The following is a 6,000-nucleotide window of genomic DNA, read 5'->3' as shown; positions in this document are numbered from 1 at the left end:
AAATCTATTTCCCGTTCCCTTTTTTTTCTTCATGATACCACTATTTGATATGTATTTGTTACCGTCTTTCTCCTCACTACAATGAAAGTTCCTCTAACAATGGGGCACTAAAGATTGCTGAGTGAATTAATTTCTCGAACAAATGGATAAATGAATCTAGCAGCACCTGATGCTGGGCTCAGACAGCGCTAAGCTACCTTTGGGATGGGACTAATTTGGGGGCTCTCCGCGGGCGTGCACCCCCTCCCAAGGAGGAGTCTGATAAACAGGGCTGGATTGCGGCAGCGCCCCTTTAAACCAGCCCGGGACGCCGGGCCGCGAGCACTGGTGGCAGATTCGGCAGGGCCTGGCATCGCCGGTTTAACCCGAGTCTCACCCAGTCCGGCGATTTCCGGGGCGGTGTCATTGCCCATTTAAGAGCAGAGCGCCCCGCCCCCCGGAGGGCGGAGCCTAGAAGGGGCTTTAAGGGGCGGGCCGGCCGACGGCTAGGGTCCTTCAGAGGATTAGCGCAGGGTGGGCGCGCGCCTCAGGCCGCCATTTCTTGGCGTCTCCAGAGGAGTCGCCCCCTGTTCAGTCGCTCTCGGGACCTCTACCCCCGCGTCGCCGGCTCTCCGCGTCGCCTTAGCCACCGCGCCTCCGTCCCCAGCCCAGGTAAGCGCGAGGCCCGTGGCCCCGGCCGCACTGCCCAAGTACCGGGCTCGGTCCACGCCCCGCTTCCCCTCACCGCTCCGGGGACCCCTTCTGGCTGGCGTCGGTGCTCTGTTCTCCCGGCCTCGCCCAGGGACGCTCCGGCTCCCGCTGCTTCCCCGGCCCGCCGGCAAAATATTAAACCTGCCGGGAGGGGAGGGGCGGCGGCGGCCAATGGGGCCGGGCCGCTGAGTTTCGGGCGATACTGGGCGGCGCGGCCGGAGCGGGGAGCCGGGGGTGAGGCGGGTTAATGTTTGCCGGCCCGACCCCTGCCGGTTCCTGGCCATGACTCCCTCGCGAGCAGCCGGGGGTCGCCCTTCACTAAGAGGTCCCGGCTCAGCTGTCTGGTTGGCGAGGGGGATGTGGCAGGTCAAGGGATAAAACCCACCGTGGTTCGTGTCACGGTCTTAAAACAAAAACCCGAGTGGACTTTGTGGTTGGTTCGCGTTGGACTGAAACTTGAGCCACTTGGAAATTGTGAGAGGCAGGTGGGTTCCCAGCAATGGCGGGATCCAAAGGATCCTCCCCCGCCCCCACCCGTGACTCTGGGCGTGTTAAGGTTGGGGTTTTTCGGTGTGTAAACATTAATTGTACATGTCACTATCGTTATGGTTACTAAATCTCATGAGTTTTAGCTAAAAGCGAGAAGACCCAGGTCTTTTAAACCTTTTGACAACATTTTAAATTGATATCAGGAGTATTTTTTTAAGAATTAGGGGGGAAATTACCCATAACTCCATTTCTGACATTGCTAAAACATTGCTGAACCCTACTTAACATAGTGAATTATTAGTACACGTAAGCTAGTTTGCAGGGTTTTCTTTTTATAGGTAAGCTTCATTAGAAAATGATATGTATTACTTCTCTTGAGTTACTCTACTGCGGACGTTTTCTGTGTTGGGATTAATGAGGCCAAAGATATTAATATCTATGGCACTTGCTGTATATTGGTACATTGCTTTATGAAAAAGCATTTGCCTACCAAAGAATGTGGCCACCCGTTACATACGAGAGTATACACATTTCATGACAAACTTGAGTTTTAGATACATACTTAAAAAAAACCTTCAGTTAATCTAGGTAGTAAATGGATTATTTCAGTTTGCATTTTTATGATTGTAAAGAATACCTTTCTTTATAGAGAAAAATGAGAAATCACAGATTAAAAACGCATTGAAAGAAAAAAACAAAAAAACAGGGCACCTGGGTGGTTCACTCAGTTGATTAAGCGACTGCCTTCGGCTCAGGTCATGATCCCGGAATCCCGGGATCGGGATCGGGATCGAGTCCCGCATCGGGCTCCCTGCTCAGCGGGGAATCTGCTTCTCCCTCTAACCCAACCCCCTCTGTGCGCTCTCTCACTCACTCTCGCTCTCAAATAAATAAAATAAAATCTTTAAAAAACAAAAAAACCATGTACACCTACTCTCTGAGAATTCCACTGTATCATTTTAGTGTCAGACAAGTTCTTTATTGAGTGCCTAATATGCTGATTGCCCTGCTAGCTAGGTCATCTTGCTGAATGAGTCAGACCAGATCCTTGAGTCTTAGTGGGGAAGTACCCAGTAAAAATAATTAAACAATTGGGTATTTAATTACAGTTTTGCTAAATGTTATAAAAAAGAGTCTAAGGGTACTAAAAGGAGCACCTAATTTAGACTCAGGAGTCAGGGAATGCTTTTCTGAGGAAATGGGAGAGAGGTGAAGTGGAAAGAGAGCATTCCAGAAAGATGGAACAACTCCCCCCCCCCCCAAAAAAAAAGGTCCACAGTTAAAAAGATAGTTGGATTGAGCAGAAGGGATACTAGAGCAGAGTGAACAGCTGGGAGTGGTCTGCCTGAAGGGTCTGGCAGGTAGGAGGAGTTGGATCCAGAGCAAGACCATTAAAGATTTTTTAACTGTGATCAGATTTGTGGTTGCTAAAAATCCACTGCTGTAGCATTTAGAATGAAAGTGGTAGTGAGGGATGGAGAAAGAGTGAATATGGGAAAACTTTTTTTCTTTTAACAATTTTTTTTTTTTAAGTAGGCTCCATGTCCACATGGAGCCTAACGCAGGGCTTAAACTCATGACTCTGAGATCAAGACCTGAGCTGAAATCAAGAGTCGGATGCTCAACTGACTGAGCCATCCAGGTGTCACTTAACAATTTTTAAAAACTCCTTTGGCACATTCATATATTCTTACTAAAGAGGACTTAAGTACCTCCACATGACCCTCTCCAGAGATAACCTCACTTAACAGCTTGCACGTCTTAGTCGGCCTTCGGCTCAGGTCATGATCTCAGGGTCCTGGGATTGAGCCCTACAGAGCCCCACATCGGGCTCCCTGCTCAGCGGGGAGTCTGCTTCTCCCTCTCCCTCTGCCTCCTCCTCCGCTCATGCTCTGTTTCTGCCTCTCAATCTTAAAAAAAAAAACAACAACAATAGTTTGCATGTCTTAGTCGTTTTGTGTATACGAGGGATAAAACTTACCACTTTTCTCTGATTTCATTTTTTACTCAGAAATTTTGTCGGTGTCTAAGTCAATTGTATTTAAAAAACAGCTGTGTTGTATACCATTTGATGTACCATAATTTGTTTAACTACTTGTATGTTGATGGACATATTTAAAATTTAAAATTATGCCCTGAAAATCCTTACTTCTACAGCTTGGATCACTTCCTATTTCTTAGGATATCCTACCAAAAATATAATTGCTGAGTGAAAGTGTAGGCACATGAACATTTTTGATAGTGTGGTTAAATCCTCCAAAGAGGACAGTGTAGGGTGATTGTTTTTCCCATATCCTTTCAGTGGTAGAATTCTCGCCTGCCCATATCCTTTTCAACTTTGGCTTTCTTGAGTCTTAAATGACCGTATCTTTTTTTGTTTGTTTGTTTAAAGATTTTTAAAATTTTTATTTATTTGACAGAGAGAGAGACAGTGAGATAGGGAACACAATCGGGGGAGTGGGAGAGGGAGAAGCAGGCTTCCCGCCAAGCAGGGATCCCGATATGGGGCTTGATCCTAGGACCCTGGGATCATGACCTGAACCGAAGGCAGATGCTTAATGACTAAGCCACCCAGGTGCCCGATAGTATCTTATTTTTTTAATTTAGATTTCCTTTGTTATTGTTGAGGTCAAACATTATTTTGTACATATTTTCATTTCATACTCTTTTAGAACTTGTTTCTTCATATCTTGCTCTTTTTTTCTGTTGCATTATCTTAATGGTTTGTGATAGTTCTTTATTAAACTGCATATTAATCCTTTAAAAAATTTTAAAAGCTCTTTAATATATTGTCTCCTTCTAGTACTTTATCATTTCTTTGATTAAATTCTTAGTCCATCTGAAATTTATTTTCATGTAAGTTGCTTTTATATTCTGTAAAAAGAAGTTGTTTGTGGCATTGGGTTTTATGGTTCACAATACATAGTTATTAAATCTTTTTTTTTTTTTAAGATTTTATTTATTTATTTGACAGAGAGACAACGAGAGCAGGAACACAAGCAGGGAGAGTGGGAGAGGGAGCAACAGGCCTCCCGCCGAGCAGGGAGCCTCATGCGGTGCTCTATCCCGACCTGAGCTGAAAGCAGACGCTTAAGGACTGAGCCACCCAGGCGCCCCCATAGTTATTAAATCTTAAAGAAGCTTTGTTTTTTCTTAGCAGGTTAACTCTACTTGCGTAATGAATTTTTATTTTCAAGGTACAAGATAAGGTGAAAGTCAGAAAACTTGTTTTATAGTTCATTTGCTTCCTAGGAATCACAGTTGTAATGCATTTTGAACATGATTTTCCCTTAGAAAAACTTTTATTTTGGAAAAATTCAAGTAGTCAGAAGAGTATAATGAACCCCCATGTACCCATCATGCTCCAACAATGGCCACTTATCTGGGCAATTTGTTTAGTTTCTATCCCCACTTTACTTTAATATCACTATTTTATCTAAAAGAAAAATGGCAGTAATTCCTTGGTTATCATAAACAATCCAGTGTTCAAATGTGTGCCAAATTTATGTCCTTAGGAAGTTCAAATGAGAACTGTCATGGCTTTGCTAGCTTACCTAATTACATAGCAATATGCATACTTGTAAAATGAGGATATAATCCTCAATTTATAGCAATTGAATTTTTTATTACGTTGATATTATTCCAGTATTTCAGCTTTTATTTTCATCATGTTTATAAATGCATCTAATTTAAATTTTATTATTATTTTTATTATCTTTTTTTTTTGATCGAGATTGAGAGAGAGAAAGAGAAAGAAAACAAGTGAGCAGGGTGAGAGGGAGAGAAACTCCTAAGCGGGCTCCACAGTGCAGAGCTGATGTGGGTCTCAGTCTCACGATCTCAAGATCATGACCTGAGCTGTAATCAAGATCATGACCTGAGCTGTAATCAAGAGTCGGAAGCTTAACCAACTGAGCCACCCAGGCACCCCACTGTCTGGTTATACAAGACTTCTTATAAATTATACGTGTAACAACAAATGTGTGACTTTTTTTTTTTTTAAAGATTTTATCTATTTAGAGAGAGAGAGAGAGAGACAGCATGAGCGGGAGGGGTAGAGGGAGAAAGAGAATCCCAAGCAGACTCTGCACTGAGCGCAGAGCAACACGGGGCTCAATCTCAGGACCCCAAGATCTGAGCTGAAACCAATAGTCGGACGCTCAAACGACTGCACCTCCCTGGCGCCCCAACAAATATGTGACTTTAAAATTTCCTATATTTTGAAATAATATTAGACTTATGTGGAAGTTACAGTAGTAGAGTTCCCATATACCTTTGACTTAGCTTCCCGCAATGATAATATCAGACAACTTAAAAAAAAATTTGAATGAGGATCTAATGTAGGTGCATTGTGATTGATGGATATGTATTTCAAGTCTGTTTTAATCTGTAGTTTTCTTTGCATTTCTTTTTCCCCCTTGCAATTTGTCGAGTAAGCTGAAGTAAGTTTTTAAAAAAACAAATTTATCATGTATGTTTTGTGCTTGTATTTTCATTCAGACTCTTTTTAGCTATGATCTTTGATGATTTATCTCTAAAATACAAGTTTTACATGAATTGTTCTGTGGTGAGATAGAAAGAGAGACCAAGATTTGGAATCAGAAAAATCAGAGTTTGATTTTTTTTTTTAAATTTTTTTTTTTTAATGTCTTCATTATTTACTAAATCATGGACCTGGCCAGTGGTTTCATTTATCGGACCCTTAGTTTACTCATCAAAATAAAACAGTATTTTGGGGAGTTTTTCTGTGAAGCAAGTAAGATTATTTACTTACCATTTGTTGTACTTAATGATGAAATGTTTTGGGTGGTTGGCTATTCA

General features: G+C 42.5%; 1 protein-coding gene across 2 annotated transcripts in view; it reads left to right on the top strand.

Moving 5' to 3' along the window:
• The first annotated feature begins 455 nt into the window (after positions 1-455).
• Positions 456-6,000, top strand: part of EPB41L5 (erythrocyte membrane protein band 4.1 like 5) — a 135,276-nt gene continuing 129,731 nt past the window's right edge. Inside the window, exon 1 of one of the 2 annotated variants that reach the window (XM_044913589.1) lies at positions 456-651. The gene's annotated coding sequence lies outside the window, so the exon portion shown is untranslated. The remainder of the gene's footprint in view (positions 652-6,000) is intronic. The other variant, XM_021695827.2, reaches the window with a different exon arrangement.

Source organism: Neomonachus schauinslandi, chromosome 3 (genome assembly GCF_002201575.2).
Source record: "Neomonachus schauinslandi chromosome 3, ASM220157v2, whole genome shotgun sequence".
Classification (NCBI taxonomy): Eukaryota; Metazoa; Chordata; class Mammalia; order Carnivora; family Phocidae; genus Neomonachus; species Neomonachus schauinslandi.
This window is presented reverse-complemented; position numbering and strand designations above follow the sequence as displayed.